Here is an 18,283-nt window from a genome sequence, read left to right on the forward strand (position 1 = left end):
CCCACTTATCCCAGCTGCAATTATCTACATTTATAAAATTCTTGAAATAATTCACTGGGATCCGATGTATCCCTCCTAATGCTCCATTTATCTGAGGGTGAACAGCAGTTGTCTGTATCTTCTTTCTTCTTGATAACTTGCATACTCTCTTAAACACTCGAATTAAAAACTTTGAACATTCCTCTGCAAGTAATATCGAATGAATACTATACCTTAATATAACTTCTTCAATGAACCTTCCCGCTACAGTGGCCAAATCTTGTCTGTCTAATATGACTTCTACTGTACACTTGCCCAAATCGTCCTCAAACCTTGATATATATCTGTTGCTAATGGAGCGACTTCTGTCCATATAACATTGATCAAAAACTGTCTGAGCCGTGTTCATAATAGCTAATGGCATTTTGGTCTTACGCTCAGTTACTTTACATCATTGACATTTTTCACACATTTTGAAACTATTCCTCAGTATCTCTTTTCATTACTTTCTATAGGCATTATCTCTGTAAGCGATTAAGAGTTCAACGAATTGTTTGGTGTTCACCCAACGGATTGCCATGCACTTCCTTCATAATTTTGTTCTTCTGCTCACCACTTAGCTATTCTGTGTCTTCACATAACGCATTAGCTTCTGTTATCCGGCTTATGGGCTCTTTACTGTCCCTCATTTGTGCCTCCTAATCATTTTGTCGTATTCTACTTAATGCAACTGCAGTGGCGTTGAGTTCTCTTGTGGATGTTTTTCTAGTTTGAGTCTCCAATTCAAGAACCGTGAAAGTGGGTCTTTTACACTAAACATCCATGATACTACCTTCTGTTTGGTTATTATTGGGAAACTCTGTGCACTTATGGTAGAAATAGTTTCTTTGCCAGTACTAACGCTGGAGTGTTTAAACTCCAGCTTGGTGGCTGAATGGTTTATTATGTCTGCTTTATTCAATGACCTAGACAGGTATGTTATTCATTCATTGCTCTCGATCTTTGCTTGTGATAAGACTGAAGCGAGTGCCTCACTATATTAATCTATCGCAATGATGAAAGAAGTTTCAAAGTCAGGGTACTGTGGTGTTGGCGAACTGATTAACTTCTTTTCTAATTCTTCGAATACCTCTTGCTCTTGGCTTCCGTATTCGTAACTGTTGTTGGCCTTGTGCAACTTATGCTAAGGGGCTCCAGTTTTACTGAAATCTTTTAGAAATTTTCTATAATACCCTCTTAAACATAAGCATCCTTTTAACTATGTCTTTGCCTTTGAAGTTGGGGACATCTTCATCTTCTGAACATTCCGCTCATCAGGCCATTCTTATTTATCATTTTGTGTCCCAAAAATATTACTTCCTTCCGTAAAAATTTACTCTTGTCTAGCTGCAACTTCAGCCGGGATGCCCTACGTCAGTGGAAAATCTCTTATAGTTTATTATTATTTTCTCTTAAAGAAAATTTGCTAGCAGATAATTTCATCAAGATATATTAAGCACTTTGTTCCTCGTAATCCTGACTGTGCATCGTTCAGTAGTCTTTGAAACTTATTAGACTCACCTTTCAATCGCATTGGTATTCTCTTGTACTCACACTGCTATAATTGGCACTAAATTCTGTTTTCTTCCTGTCTTGGGGGTCCATTGATATTTGGTGGCACCCACTGGCCAAATGCAATGTTCAAAAATACTTACCTTCTTCCAACTGGTCCAGAATTTCTGATATGTTCTGGATTGCAAATGTCTCCCCTACCGAAATCTAATTTACTTTACGATATTCAGTCACCATTCTGTATTTTAGTTGCACACTGGCATCTATTTCCTTCGGAACTAGTAATACTGGCTCATTCCCTACAATAATTTTGTCATCCATCACTTTTTCTATGTGTTCGCGTAGTACATCCCCCTGGGATTCCGATATCTGATATGGGCTGACATTTATAATATCGCCTGAATGTTCAGGCAATAGCAGAATCTTTGTTTTACTGTCTCTTTAAATGAAAATCTGTCCTATTCTAGATGAAAGACATCATAATAATATCTACCGATTTGCTTCCTTTCTCGTGACCCTGTCTGTACCAGAGAATGTCAACAACTGAATGTCATAGTAGTTCACAGTTATTCGTGTTTATAGACAACGATGGATCTCTAATTTTGTAGGAAATCCCTACTGTACTGCAGATTATACGGTACATCTGCTCCCTTTGTTAAAACATGGATTATATGTTTGCCTAGCATGTTCCTGTCTATTATGAAGTTCAGTGCCACTGTGCCCAGTGTGTTCATAATAACATGCGTTACCCCTTTTAACCTCTATACCTCTCGCTTACTTTCTGGTGATCTGTGGTTATCGCATCTTCCTTGAGTAAAGTGATATGGGTTCCTATATCTATGAAAATATTTAATTCCTTACCGAAATCTCTGCAATAAGTCGTCATTACATCATTTTTAGCCTCACAGCCTACTGCCCTCACCTTGGGCCATTTAACACTGGCTACACGTGAAGTCCACCAATACCACCTGTTTCGTTTCTATCCTTTCCCCCAGAATTTTTCGAGCTTTTCTCTACATAGGATCCCAGTGTGCCCATACTTAGTATCTCTATAACACTTCGGAGCTCGAAAGGCTCTGTCAACACACTTCTGGCATTGATCGCATATAATAACCTTGTCACATTTCACATCTGTATGTCATTTGTCACCACAATGGTACTACTAATAATGAAACTTCCTTACTTTCTCTGGCCTGTGGGCTATCTGTTCCCATCTTATTTTGGCACTGTTGTGGCAGTGTTTGGCTACATGTCCCATTTTGCCAAAGGTGTAACATTTCACATGATTGTGTTGCTGCGTACTATTATTCTGCCAAATTATTCCCCCTCAAGCTTGATTATCCTCTCTCACTGAGATGATTACACTCTCTTCTAGTTGGGTTATTATCGCGGCCTAGCTTAAGTTAACGCTTTTGCCTCTGTGCAATAATCTGTATTCGCTCAGTGGCTAAATCTTCAATAAAATATGTATGGTTAGGGCATAACTTATTCTATTGCACCGTTTAACCGTTCCGTCTCTGTTACTCACGTCTCAGAGATTAAGAATAATCTAGATATCTCATCTACCATATTTCTACAGGAGGTAGTTGTTTTCCCCGGATATTTTCTTCTTGAAATAACTACACATGAAAATCTATGATTCTTTAGTCGGAATAGTGCTCCTCTACAATATTTCTCATTTCTGGCCAATTATTTGTATTATCTCCTACAAATAATTTTTCGCTAGTATTCCTATTAATTTTAGATTTCACATACTGAAATAATAATTTTTCATCCCCTTGGTTCATTATTTCAAAAGTAGCATTCAAGTTTTAAATCAATTTTTGCAACAAATGCCCTCGGAACTGCAGCTAATACATCCATTGCATTTATACCAAATCTATAATTGCTGTAGGACGTCACTGTGTTACAGTCGAACAGAAATGCTTCTTAATTCGTCGCCCTGATTTGCCTATTCTGTTCTCTTGCTGCTCACATTTATCCGCAAGCCTGCTGGTCCACTGAGTCTTGGCCCATATAAATGGCAATGTTCTCAGTCTGCTGGGCCCTCAGCTATCTTAGGCGCTGCCACTCGTAAGGAAGTCTTCTTTGTGCGGCAGGATTCAGTAATATAAATACTAACATTTGTTCTCCTCTTTCCTATGCTTCTATAATTATTATCTTCATTATCCACTTTACAATAATTTGCTAACATCGCACACACTGGCACCAGATTATTATGTCGTGCTCTGGAACAGATTCATCTCATAAAATTGGAGTCAGTGTGACCTTCGTCACGCAATCAGGGCGTTAACGACAATGAGTGTTTAGTTTTAGTTTCTGTCAGCCTTGTAGTAGAGATGAGAGGGAGTAGATCTCCTTGGTTTCAGGGGACCAGGTTACAAGAGATTGGTAACTCTCATGTAGTAGGCAGGAATCGTCTTCTGAAGTACCAAGTTATTACTCTTTCTTTAATACATTCGTTTTTCTATCAAACACGCTTGTTTAGTGAGGTGTCGAACCAGAGCCGCCTATCAGAATGTTATATGTACTCAATAATAATGAGAAAGGATCTCTGTCAGCGACAGTTGCTTTTATTTTCACTCGATCTGTTAAATGCTAGCCATTCAGCCTTACTAATCAATCATCAACACTTTGAAATAACTCATTAGTACCCATGGGCCACTTGGCCTACCGTATAAGAGACAAGGGACTTGTTTCTGCTATTCACCAAAATTCCTCTCCTTTGGCTCTCTGAGAAGGAGATAGGCAGTCTCTGTTCAGGAATATTCCAGTGATGACTGTCGATTAGTAGTTTGCTTGCTGTTGTTGTGTGTCCACCAGAGTCTATGACCATATTGCTGTAGCTGAAGTGTCAATTGCTCCATTAATTACTGATGCGGAGTGTAAGTGCCTTCTGGATGCTAAGTGCTGAAACTGTCTACTGACTACCGGCTAACCTTTATTTCGTTCTTAATTGATTGTGGGTGAACACGGTAATCTGCACTATCTGTCTGGATCATGCCCTTGAATATTCCCTAGACATGTGATCGTCTTGATGTTTGATTATCATTCTAAATTCCACGCACAATTCTTTAATCGGGCGTTTTGTAACATTTCCTCCTTTTTCACTGACCTCAACCCTTGGAGCTTTTGGGCGATATGTCACTTGTAGTGCTTACTGAAGTAGATTACCAGTCACTTAGAAAGAAATAGTGTCCAGTTGCTTTGGGTTTCTCTATCTGTCCCAGATACAGTTTCTTTCTTCCATTTGTCATGTATGTGGTTTGGGTTGATTATGAAAGGGCTGTACTCTCTTCCCTTTATGGTCTGACATGGAATTAAAATTATTAAAACTTTCTGAGGTTTCAGCACCTCTCCCCAAAGGTACATTAATGTTTACTATTCAAACAGTAGTTAGTACGTTTAAAATATACTGACAGAATTTTTCTTGTCAGCACCTGAAAGAAAAATCTTTACGTGTATTTGCTATTACCAATCTTCCATCCGTCTTTCTTTGATATATTTCAGATAAAACCATTTCCTAGCCTCTGTATACTGAGCGTAAGTGTATGTTATTTATTACAGGTGTTTGCAGTTCAAATGGCTCTGAGCACTATGGGACTCAACTGCTGTGGTCATCTGTCACCTAGAACTTAGAACTACTTAAACTTAACTAACCTAAGGACACCACACACATCCATGCCCGAGGCAGGATTCAAACCTTCGACCGTAGTAGTCGCACGGTTCCGGACTGCGCGCCTAGAACCGCGAGACCACCGCGGCCGGCAGGTGTTTGCAGTACTGTCATCTGTAGTCAAATAGACCGACAGCAGTTCCCATCTCCACAGTCATCAAACAACTATTGTGCAAATACTTACAATAATTACATTTTATGCAGCATGAAAATAAAATAAAAATTTAACTTCTGCTTACATATGTAGCAACTGAACAGGATGGGACTTCTTTTCTCGTTGTAATTAACACTGTTCTTACCGTGTGAATTTATCAGTGTCTTCCAATCGTTTACCCATTACTCTTAACTAATCTAAATTGGAAGTGATATGCTTTAGAGAAAATTCAAATGGTGTATCTGAGGTAATGACTGTTGTTTCCATTTCGTCACAACAATGTTGTGACATTTCGTAGTACGTCTTTCTGGTATGCTTCGACTGGATCACTTTGTCTGATTGAATATGTAAGTGTGATCCTTGTCATTTTCTGAAATTTGATTATTCATATTCTATTCTATTTAATATCCTTAGATGTATACACATAACGGCCACATCTTCTTCCATAGATATTATATATTCCCATTCATTACTACTTGAACTCATCAATAAACTCCTTTCTAAGAGGAGCATTTTCTTGACCCAGTTATTAGGTATGTAATTGTCTTCTGTAATTTCACTCCACATTCCTCTCTGTTGTACACTGAAACCCACCCAAATTTTTGTTTAAACATACTTCGTTGTTTGTCCATTTCTATTTAAACTAACCTATTAGATGATAGCTTAGCATACAGTATCTTAGAGGTATCTGTCAACAAATATTCTCTCTGGTTGAAACTAAGTATATTGATCTGTACCAGAAGGCAATGTAACTGGTAATGGTAACATTTTATACAAATTAAAATCCTTATTCTTCATTAGTGGAATATGAAATATAGAACCTAATACATAATGTTTTACCAATACATCAAGATCCTTAACTTTGAACCATGTCTAAACACATTCTTCTTTGTGAGGCATTGAAAACTTTTCTTATCTTAGTTGTCGTTGAGTAAGTCTTAGATATTTGACAATCTGAACTGGATTTAAAATGTGAGAGCAAGAATATCAATTTGATTGTGGATTATTGTATTTACTAGTTGTTCATATTCCATACTTAATTCATTATTTGAAATCTCTAATCCCAAGGGCTGTTCATCTACTGTCATGAATGAGATAATCTCTTTAGACCATGATCTGTAGTCCTCAAAAAGTATGTAATGGACTGTTCTATTTTAGGCCATTCCGTTTTTGAGAAAATGCTCATTTGTAGCGATTGAATTTACGGTTCTGTTCAAACCAGGCAATAAGACTATGACTACAGCCACTTGTCCATTGGATTATGTCAACAACTGTTCTGATCTCGACTGCCTCAAATTCTTAGGTTCATCTTAGTAATAAGATTGAAATTTGTGGGCATGCTCGTCCTATTTTTGCCTCCTAGTCGTCTTTATTACTTCATTAGGCCACTCTATTTTTATTACCTCATATGGGCCTCTGAACTGAGAATACTGATATTTTGATCTACCACATCTTACTACCACATCACGCGGTTACGCTATGTCCCCTACCTGAAATGTTCTGTATTGTCCCGTTTAGACACAATGGACCTTGCTCTTTCCTTTGTCCACTTTAATTTTATCTCTCCCTATTCGATGCTCTTCTTGCATCCTAGTTTTGAACTAATAAGTTTAATCATCATAATTATTTCCTATTCTGGCTGCCTCCTTTCGTAACATACTTGGTAATTTAACTGTTCTTCCAAACATTATTTGAAAAAGGTTTTACCCTGTGCTGCTATGTGGCACGGTATTGAAAACCGAAGTACTCTCGGAAATCTACTTATCCCATTTGCTGTGATTTACATTTATAAAATGACTCAAATAATCCACTAGCAACCTGCGTCCTTTCTAATGTTCCATTCAGCTGGTGATGAAAAGCAACTGCCTGTATCTTGCTTATTCTAAATAATCTGAATACTCCCTTAAAAACTTGTCATAAGAAATTTGAACCTTTTTCTGATAACAATATCGAAACAATACCATACCTCAAACAAACATCTTCTATGAACTCTACTGCTACTGTGTCAACGTCTTGACTCTCTAACGGCACTGCTACGGTAAACTTACTCATATCGTATTGAAAACTTAAAAAGTATGTGTTGCTTTTTGCTGCTACATCTACTGGACCGAGTGTATCCATACAAGATTGAGTAAATACGGTGTCTGCCGTTATTTCGTTGGAATTCATCACACATTCTGAATGTATATCTCGACATGTCTTTTCAATCCCTTACATCAACCATACCTCTTTATACGATCCAGTGCTCAGTGAATCTTTTGATGTCCACCTAATGGATTGTAGAGCACTTCTGTCATAATTTCGGCCTTCTGTTTCTCACTTAGCTCTACCACGTCTCCACATAACTCATTGCGGGCTCTTTGTTTTCCCCTACATGTGCCTCTTCATAACTTTGTCACATTCTACTTAATGCATCTAAATTGGCATTCAAACCGATCGGCTTCTATATAATCTCAAAAGAATACTCTACCATTTTCAGTCTCCATTTTCGTAAAAGCTATAATGGGTCTTTTACACTAAAGATCCATGTTAATGTCTTCTGATCGATTATTACTATGTATCTCCTTACACTTATAGTAAACATTGTTTCGGTCCCCTTACTAATTCTAAATACTCCAACTTAATGGCTAAGTAGTTTCTGCCTGCTGTATTCATTGACGTAGACACGTTGACTATTCGTAGGTCGCTTTCAACATCGTCTTGATATCACAATAAACCAACGGCCTCATCAGCTGCATCTGTCGTAATAATGAAAGTCTTCTCAGAGTCAAGATACAGCAGTATGGCGCGATAGATTAACTTCTCTTTCAATTTTTCGAACGCTTCTAGCTGTTGACTTATCCACTTATTTTTTTGTTGACCTTTAGCAACTTATGACAGGGGGCTGCCACTTTTCTGAATTTTTTTAGGAATTTTCTATAGTTTCCTACTAAAAGTAAGTATATTTTTAATTGTTTTTCTGTGTTTGGTAATGAGAATATCTTCATCATCTCTACATTCCGCTTGTCTGATCGTACTCGGGTAACGGTTATTTTATGTCCCAAAAACCTTGTCACAGTCCACATCTGTATATCCTGGCTCATCACAATGGTAAGAATAATTCCTTAACTTCCTTGCTTCCTCTGCCCCTATGGGAGTCTACAATCATCTTACTTTAGTACTGTTACTACAGTGTTTGGCCACGTGACCAGTATCTCAACAGTTACGACATTTCACATGTCTGGGTTTTTGCTTACTACTAATGAGGCAAATTATTCCCCTTGAAACTTGATTCTTCTCTTTCATTGATATGATCAGGCTATTTCCACGGATTAGCTTCAGCTGATGTTTTCTCCTTAACTGTCTACCATCGTCTGTACTCCCTCAATGAATAAAACCTGTACAGCCTAGAGCATAACCTGTTTCCACTTTTTACTATTTCCTATACCTTACTCGTGTCACAGCAAACCCGAACGATTTGGATAGCTCAGCTGTCTTATTTCCCCAGGAGGCAATTGATTATCTCAAACGTTTTCTGTCTCGAAATATCCTACATGCATAAGTATCAATGGCTTTTCCTCAGAATAGTTTATCCTCCAACATGTTTCTTACTTCCGGCGAAGTATTCGTACTCTACCACAGAAGAGATTTTGGTCTAGCATTCTGGTTATTTTACAGTTTACATGCTGAATTAATAGTTTTGCAGTTTCAGTGTTCACTAACTCTAAATTAGCATTCTCGTTTTCAATAAATGCTAGGAATACCGTATTCTTCTGTAAGCAATAAATGTCCTCGGAACTACAGCTAACGCATCCATAGCACTTATACTACAGCTATAGCTGCTGGACGACGTCACTGTGTTTCAATCAAAGAGATCTTCTTCTTAATTCGTCGTCCTGATTTGGCTATTCTGTTATCTTGCTGCTCACATTCTTTCGCTGGTCCGTTGGGCCACTGAGTCTTGGGCACTGCAAATCACACCGTTCGCAGTCTGTTAGGCTCTCCGGAATAATAGGTGCTACCACTCGTAAGGAAGTCTTCTTCGTGCGCCGAGATCCAGTGATACAAATATTAACATTTGTTCTCCTCTTTCCTATTCTTATATCACTATTATCCTCATTACCCACCTTACAAAAAAATGGCTCTGAACATTATGGGATTTAACTTCTGAGGTCATCAGTCCCCTAAAACTTAGAACTACTTAAACCTAGCTGACCTAAGGACATCACACACATCCATGTCCGAGGCAGGATTCGACCGTAGCGGTCGCGTGGTTCCAGACTGTAGCGCCTAGAACCGCTCGGACACTTACCCACCTTACAACAATTTGCTAACGCCGCACACACACTAGCATTAAATTATTATGTCACACTACGGAACTGGTCCACCACATGAAACTGGACTAATTTTAACTGTTTCCGATACGTTACTAGTGTCACAGCAAACCCGAACGATTTGATTAGCTCAGCTGTCTTATTTCCTCAGGAGGCAATTGATTATCCCAGACATTTTCTGTCCCGAAATATCCTACATGCATAAGTATCAATGGCTTTTCCTCGGAACAGTTTATCCTCCAATATGTTTCTCACTTCCGGCCAATTATTCGTATTCTACCATACAAGAAATTTTGGTCTACTATTCCGGTTATTTTAGAGTTCACATGCTGAATTAATAGTTTTGCAGTTTCAGCCTTCACTAACTCAAAATTAGCATTCACGTTTTCAATAAATGTTAGCAATATTCTTCTGTTAGCAATAAATGTCCTCGGAACTACAGCTAACGCAGCTAACAACAATTTCCTAACACCGCACACACACTAGCACTAAATTATTATGTCACGCAACGGAACAGGTTCAACAAGTCAAACTGGACTCAGTTTGATGTGCGTTACGCATTCGAACGTTAACGACAATGCATGTTTAGTTTTACTTTTTGTCAGCCTTTATAGTAGAGATGAGAGGGTATAAATCTCCTTGCTTTTAGAAAAAATGGTTCAAATGGCTCTGAGCACTATGGGACTTAACATCTGAGGTCATAATTCCCCTAGAACTTAGAACTACTTAAACCTAACTAACCTAAGGACAACACACACAACCATACCCGAGGCAGGATTCGAACCTGCGACCGTAGCGGTCGCGCGGTTCCAGACTGAAGCGCCTAGAACCGCTCGGCCACATCGGCCGGCTTGCTTTTAGAAGACCAGGTTACACAACATTGGTATTTCTTACGTAGCAGGCAGGAATAGTTTGCTGAAGTAGCAAGTTATTACTCTATCTTTAATAAATTCATTGTTCTAACAAACACACTTGTTTAGTGAGGTGTCGGACCTGAGCCCCTTTTCAGAAAGGATCTCGATCAGAGGCAGTTGCTTGTACTGCTAAATACTAGCCGTTCATCCTAACTGATCAATCATCAGCAGTTTGAAATAAGTCATTAGTACTCATGGGCCACTTGGCCTACCGTATAAGAGACAAGGGTCTTGTTCCCGCACCGAGCGAGGAGGCGCAGTGGTTAGACACTGGACTCGCATTTGGGAGGACGACGGTTCACTCCCGCGTCCGGCCATCCTGGTTTAGGTTTTCCGTGATTTCCCTAAATCGCTCCAGGCAAATGCCGGGATGGTTCCTTTTAAAGGGCACGGCCGACTTCCTCCCCGTCCTTCCCTAATCCGATGAGACCGATGACCTCGATGTCTGGTCTTCTTCCCCAAAGAACCCAACCCTCTTGTTCCCGCTACTCACCAAAATTCCTCTCCTCTAACTCTCTGAGAAAGAGGCGGACTGACACTTTTTGGTACTATTCCAGTAAGTACTATCAAATTCTACGTAACTTGCAGTTATTGTGTGTCCACCAGAGTCTACCACCGTTTTGTTGTAGGTGAAGCGTCAGTGGCTAGTTGGTGCTGCCGAGCGTCACTGCCTTCCGGAATCTTGGTTCTGAAACTGACTGGTGGCTATTGACCAAGGGCCCACCTTTTATTCAGTTCTTAATTGGTTCTGGGTACATACGGCCTTCTGCACTATCTGTCTGTAATACCCCCTGGATCTTTCGCTCGATATGTGACCGTCTTAATGTTTGATTATCGTTTTAATGGTACTGACGATTCTTCCATGAAGCGCTTTGGGATGTTTCATCTTATTCCATTTATCTCCAACCTCGGCTCCTTTGGCGAGGAGTCTGGTGTAATTCTTACTGGCGTATTTGACCAGCCCCTTAGAAAAAAAAAATAGCGTCCAGCTGCTTTGTTAGACGTTATCTTCTCCCGATAACCGCCCGCATCTCGTGGTCGTGCGGTAGCGTTCTCGCTTCCCACGCCCGGATTTCCGGGTTCGATTCCCGGCGGGGTCAGGGATTTTCTCTGCCTCGTGATGGCTGGGTGTTGTGTGCTGTCCTTAGGTTAGTTAGGTTTAAGTAGTTCTAAGTTCTACGGGAATTATGACCTCAGATGTTAAGTCCCATAGTGCTCAGAGCCATTTTAACCATTTGTTGTCTGAACGCCGGTATATGTATGTGGGTTTACTGCTGTAAAGAACACAATAACATATGATGAGATTTTTACAAAATAAGAATTTGAAACAATTTGAGCAAAAATATGTGATATAGCTGGATGCATTACGGTAATCGGGTGCTTTTGTAGAGCCCGTGCCTGAGGACCGGTCCTGGCGGAACGTTTGAGGGATAATATGGAGATGGTCACGCGTGAGTTTCCTGGTCACGTTACAGTAAACAGTAGGGAGAGGTTTCATTTTACCATTCACGTTCTGGATGTCTCCAGTTATTGGGGGCGTGCAGTGAGGACGTGGAGTCATGTTAAAATGTTTAAAATACCTTATCCAAAAATTGTTTTGAGCAATGAATTAGAGAACCGACTCGTGAAGGTAGGAGCTTAAGTCTCCTGGTTACAGACAGGCCTGAACTTGTTTACTCAGTCACCGTAGAACAGGGAATGAGTGTTCATAAGGGTGTTGGATCTCAATGATTATGGTCGTATATAAGGGAAAGGTAGGAAGCTACTTCAGCTTAGCATGTTCGACAAGAAACAGTTTTCAGATTACTTGAGTAGTCAACAAGCCAAAGCCTCATAAGCAAATCAAAGCTGAACGACGTCAAATTTAGCGTAAGGACAATCATTCGTAAGGAGTTTAAAGAATTCGAAGGTAAACTTCTATCTAACGATCTGACAGAAAATCCTAACAAGGGAACCTCCCCATCGCACCCCGCTCCGATTTAGTTATAAGTTGGCACACTGGATAGGCCATGAAAAACTGAACACAGACCAATCGAGAAAACAGGAAGAAGTTGTGTGGAACTACGAAAAAAAAAGTAAAATATGCAAACTGAGTAGTCCATGCCAAAGATATGCAACATCAAGGATATTGTGAGCTCACGAGCGCCGTGGTCTCGTGGTTAGCGTGAGCAGCTGTGGAATGAGAGGTCCTTGGTTCAAGTCTTCCCTCGAGTGAAAAGTTTACTTTCTTTATTTTCGCAAAGTTATGATCTGTCCGTTCGTTCATTGACGTCTCTGTTCGCTGTAATAAGTTTAGTGTCTATGTGTTGCGACCGCACCGCAAAACCGTGCGATTAGTAGACGAAAGGACGTGCCTCTCCAATGGGAACCGAAAACATTTGATCGCAAGGTCATAGGTCAACCGATTCCTCCACAGGAAAACACGTCTGATATATTCTATACGACACATGACAGGAATATGTTGTCGACCCACCTAACTTGTAAACTTGGCGAATGGGTAAAAAGATTCTTCTACCTTGCCGATTTAGGTTTTCTTGTGGATGTGGTAATCACTCCCAAAAATGTGATGAAATCACAAGAGTTTGTCTCATAAACTGCAACAAATAAATGCAACAGTTTCACAGTCGCACAGTTTTCCCTGTGCTCTGTCAAAACATTAAGTTTTTAATGTTTTCAAATTTTTCCTTGTGTACACCGCCAAATCCTGCATATGTCCAAGCAAATCTGAAGATGTCCTGGAACTTTGGAGAGCGAAGTTGATTGTGTGTGTGTGCCTGAACTTTGATAATTGTCTGAAAATAAAAAAATTTAAATTTTCAGTCGAGGGAAGACTTGAACCAAGGACCTCTCGCTACATAGCTGCTCACGCTAACCACAGGACAACAGCGCTACTGAACCAGTGGTCTCCTTAATGTTACTTATCTTGAGCATGGGCTACTCAGTTTGTATATTTTGCTTATTTTTTTCATAGTTCCACACAACTTCTTCCTGTTTTCTCGATTGATCTGTGTTCAGTTTCTCAAGGCCTATCCACTGTGCCAACTTATAACTAAATCTGAGGGTGGTGCGATGGGGAGGATCCCTTGTAAGGAGTTTTAGTTTCATGTTAAATCAGTAAAAAGATCAAAGCCATCTATGACAAAAATAGCGTCTAAATTGAGGATGATCGGGGACATGCTGATGAACTAGATTTCTTTTTCCTAAATGGTTTCACTGGGATAGATCGTACCGCGACTCCTCTATCGTCGCACGAACTTTAAAATGACAGATATGGGAATCAGTGGCCGTGGAATATAAAAGCAACTGTAATCGCTCAGCAGACTAAAGACGACTGGAGCTAGTGGGTTCCTAAGCGATTCTAGATAGAATATACGAAAGAACTTGCTCCTCTTCCTGCTGCTGTGTGTCGCAGGCCGCTGAGAAGCAAAGCGTTTCCAGTAGATAGCCTGATTGCCTTGAGGAAATGAATACAGGGTTTGGCTCTGAGCACTATGCGACTTAATTTCTGAGGTCATCAGTCGCCTGAAACGTAGAACTAGTTAAACCTAACTAACCTAAGGACATCACACACATCCAAGCCCGAGGCAGGATTCGAACCTGCGACCGCAGCGGTCGCTCGGCTCCAGACTGTAACGCCTAGAACCGCACGGCCACTCCGGCCGGCCAATACAGAATTTATACACCGTCGTATAATCGTGGACAAGTTATTGCTTCCTTATTATATGAGGATTTATGCAGAGGTTTGAAATTTATCCCGTTGTAGTGAAGTACAGTCTAGCGACGAATATATTATCTAACATCACCGGCCACTCGTTGGTCAAGTGCTGCCGCCTTATCGCGATGTAGCGACCTCGCCGTCAGAAGCGGGCATAGCCTGAATGAGCGACATACGAAAGGGCTCAAATCGATTTTAAAAATCCTCACTCCGGTTCTGTTAGGCATGCAGTAACTAATGTAAACATACGAAATAATATGTATCACTTGCATTGTATGAAGTGAGTGGAATAAAGGGCATAAAGTTATTGCATCACAATACATAAAAGTAACTCAAAACGTAGCTGTACATGAGAGTCTTCAGAGCTCCATTAGAATCATTAACTATTATTAAAATTGAGTAAATGCTTGTGACTAGCTAGATAATAGGATAATTTATACTTTCACATGACGATAGACGTCATAATAGTCACCAGTAAATGTAGTGTTTACCTGTCCTCCTGATTTCTGCAGTTGATTTTGATTTGCTGGCTAGGAATCAGTTAGTTCCTAGTATACTACTGAAGTGGAAGCCCATTTCTGTGGTCACTTGCGTAAGATATGAGTGCCCTTTCAGGAACCTTAATCTAGTATACGGAACAGTAACACGATCTCATTAATACGTCTCATACCAGCATACACAAAAGAACTTCAATGTTAATCTCAGCATAAAATTTTCTCACTAACAGGCAACATTATTTTATAATCACCTCATTTTTTCTCCATTTGCACTAATCAGCTACTTATTTTATCATCAGCACCTATTCAAGTCCTTGAATTTCAACTCAAGTGGTAGTGTTATCTACCCTTCTAAGATACATCCATACACATTATAAAAATTGATGTACGTATGTGTCTATACAGAGTGTCTCAAACCTTTTGGGACAAACTGAAACAGATGATAATAGGTTCACAACTGATAATATTGAGACATAGAACCAATGGTCAGACATGCTTATTTATTGCGTTATGAAAATACACAGCGTCCACCGCATAACAGCAACGTAGCTCGTAGTAACTCTTCAAAGTGACAGTCTCAATGCATGGATTCCTGAATATGTATGTATTTACGTTCCACATCTTCACCTAAAGCACTGACCCATATCAAACAATAGCTATACACACTTCATTTAGTGTTTAGAAACTATCGCTGTGGTAAAAATAACCCCCTACTTATCAATGGCCTGGCGGTGGGGGAAAAACTCAATCCCACCCACGACGTGCTAATATCCATACTTTATTCATGCATTGTTTGAGAATCGGAGCATTCAGTGACTTGGAACAAACATTTTATATAATTTCAAACTCTTACGAAACATTTTCTCACTGACAACCGCCACAAAGTGATGACAGGAAAAAAGTATATCTCTTTTCACTGTTCATGCAGTAAAACTGCCGCTGAAGTGTGACGTTTTAATCTGTTACTTCTTTACTACCTACTCTATTCGCAACACATTACGCAGATAGTATCCACATATGCCGCTGGATGTGCATATAAAATCATAGTACGATGCATAGTTCAGGAAACACAAAATTATTATTTTCATCTGTGTGATAATGAAACTGAAGCGAGAAATTCGCTAGTGATACAGGTGAAATATGTATGCTAATACGTGTGAAATATATTAAATATGTCTGACATATATATTTGACATGCGCGTATGTGAGCAAAGTCACAAGTAAAACGATCATCCTGAACCCCCAGAACGATTTAAATCAAATCAATTTTATACACATATTAGTCACGATCTGAAAAGAAATACTTTTGAGTACCACAAGTGACAATGTGGATAGAGATGGGCGAAGGAGGACATGGACGTGATGAGAGGGGGAAGGAGGAGATGGACCAGTAGAAAAATGTAAATGTCGTGTGAGTAGGGCCTTCCGTCCGATAGACCGTCCGCCGGGTGCAAGTCTTTCTATTTGAAGCCACTTCGGCGACTTGCGCGTCGATGGGAATGAAACGATGATGATGATGATCAGGACAACAACACACCCAGTTCCTGAGAGGAGAAAATCTCCAGCCGGAAATCGAACCCGGGCCCTTAGGATTGATATCATGTCGCGCTGACCACTCAGCTACCGGGGGCGGACGACAAGTAGAAGATTAGAATAAATACATACCTGAACAACGCCAGGTACTCAGGTGGTTGTCTCAGTATAGTGACGTTGAGGTGACTTCCGTGATTTACAGCACTGCTTAAGGTTTCAAGTTGTTTCACTGTTTTTATCACATGCCCTACCGAAGATCATGCACGGGGATCTATCTCAAAAATTCTCTTTGGCAGTCTCTCTATGAAATAAATGGAAGTATGATTCCATGCTTCCTACTCAGAGGCTCATAACACAGCTTCCATAATTGAGAATCGCCTCTTTCTTTCACGATCGCAAAAAAGTAGGAAGTAGTTAAGTACTGAGATAAGGTTGAGATATTTCTCTGCAAGGAAGTGCCAGAGTAGATATCACGACAGTGAGATGTGGTGTTGTTATCGTAACTTCATCTAAGAAACGTGAAGCAAACTGGAATTTGATACTTGAAGATCACGACAAATTAGCTAAGATAGTGCATTCCACTCGTTAGCATTATCCCAGCGACTCCGTGAGAACTCACATCAATTTGGTCCAAGTTTGCTGCCTGTAACCTATTCAAATTCTCTAATTTGTAAGTTGAAATGTTTCACCCGCTGTGGTTGTCTTTCCTGAAAGACTGTAAGCTACACTTGAGGGAAAATAGTGCTGAACAACAGGAACCCTGAGAAAACATCATCCACTGCCGTACTGACATTTATTGTTAATTTCAAGATTTTGAAATACGCGTTTACTCTTGATTGTTTCAGAAAATGGAAAATAACCTGAAAGCATTCCAACCCGAAATAATCAAGAAATATTTCTCTACAGGCATCATCATTCGTTACGTTTACGTACAAAGCTGAAAAATCTGAATTATTCGTGTCTCTTATTTGTGTCCTCCAAGTATATTGTTCGAATTATAGGTACAGTCACATATGATTACTTGAATGGATGTTTCTTCATAAATAGCTTCTCAGCAGATTTGTTGCAAATACGTTAACACACCCATCCGACTGTCGATGGAAATATGAATACCATAATAAAACAATTCTTTATGTTCCCAAAACGCATACAAAATTGAAGCATATATATGGTACAGAATATAACAACAACTAATATCGTTCGAACCAGATCTTAGAAGGTGCAATGTGTGGACATGTTGCCCAAAGCCATCTACAGACGCCTAGGTCAGCAAATGCCCTTCTTCTCCCATAATACCACTGTTAGTGCTTATGGCTTTCAACTGATTGAGAATAAGGTATTGAGAGAGTATCTCTTTAGATATCTTACACATTTTCATGCCGAAGAACAGGAACTGCTACCAAAACTAAGGAATCATTGAGGAGCGTATAGCTAATGACGGAAATGGAAATGCCGTGTGGCTAGGTTGGCTCTGAGCACTATGGGACTCAACTGCTGTGGTCATAAGTCCCCTAGAACTTAGAACTACTTAAACATAACTAACCTAAGGACAGCACACAACACCCAGCCATCACGAGGCAGAGAAAATCCCTGACCCCGCCGGGAATCGAACCCGGGAACCCGGGCGTGGGAAGCGAGAACGCTACCGCACGACCACGAGATGCGGGCTCCGTGTGGCTAGGGCTTCCGGCGGGTAGACCGTTCACCTGGTGCAAGACTTTCGAGTTGACGCCACTTCGGCGACTTGCATGTCGACGGGGATGAAATGATGATGATAAGGACAACACAACACCCTGAGCGGAGGAAAATGTCAGTCCCAGCCGGGAATCAACCTCGGCCCGTTCGGTATGATAATCCGTCGCGCTGACCACTCAGCTATCAGTGGCGGACATGGTTAATGATAGTGTACTTAAGTTACCAATGCTAATCCTATACAACTATGTCCAGTAAC

At 40.2% G+C, this 18,283-nt stretch overlaps 1 protein-coding gene across 1 annotated transcript in view; it reads left to right on the forward strand.

Annotated features, from left to right (window-relative positions):
* Positions 1–18,283, forward strand: part of LOC126469549 (uncharacterized) — a 444,554-nt gene that overhangs the window by 83,289 nt on the left and 342,982 nt on the right. The window lies entirely within an intron of this gene.

This window comes from Schistocerca serialis, chromosome 3 (assembly GCF_023864345.2).
Source record: "Schistocerca serialis cubense isolate TAMUIC-IGC-003099 chromosome 3, iqSchSeri2.2, whole genome shotgun sequence".
Taxonomy (NCBI): Eukaryota; Metazoa; Arthropoda; class Insecta; order Orthoptera; family Acrididae; genus Schistocerca; species Schistocerca serialis.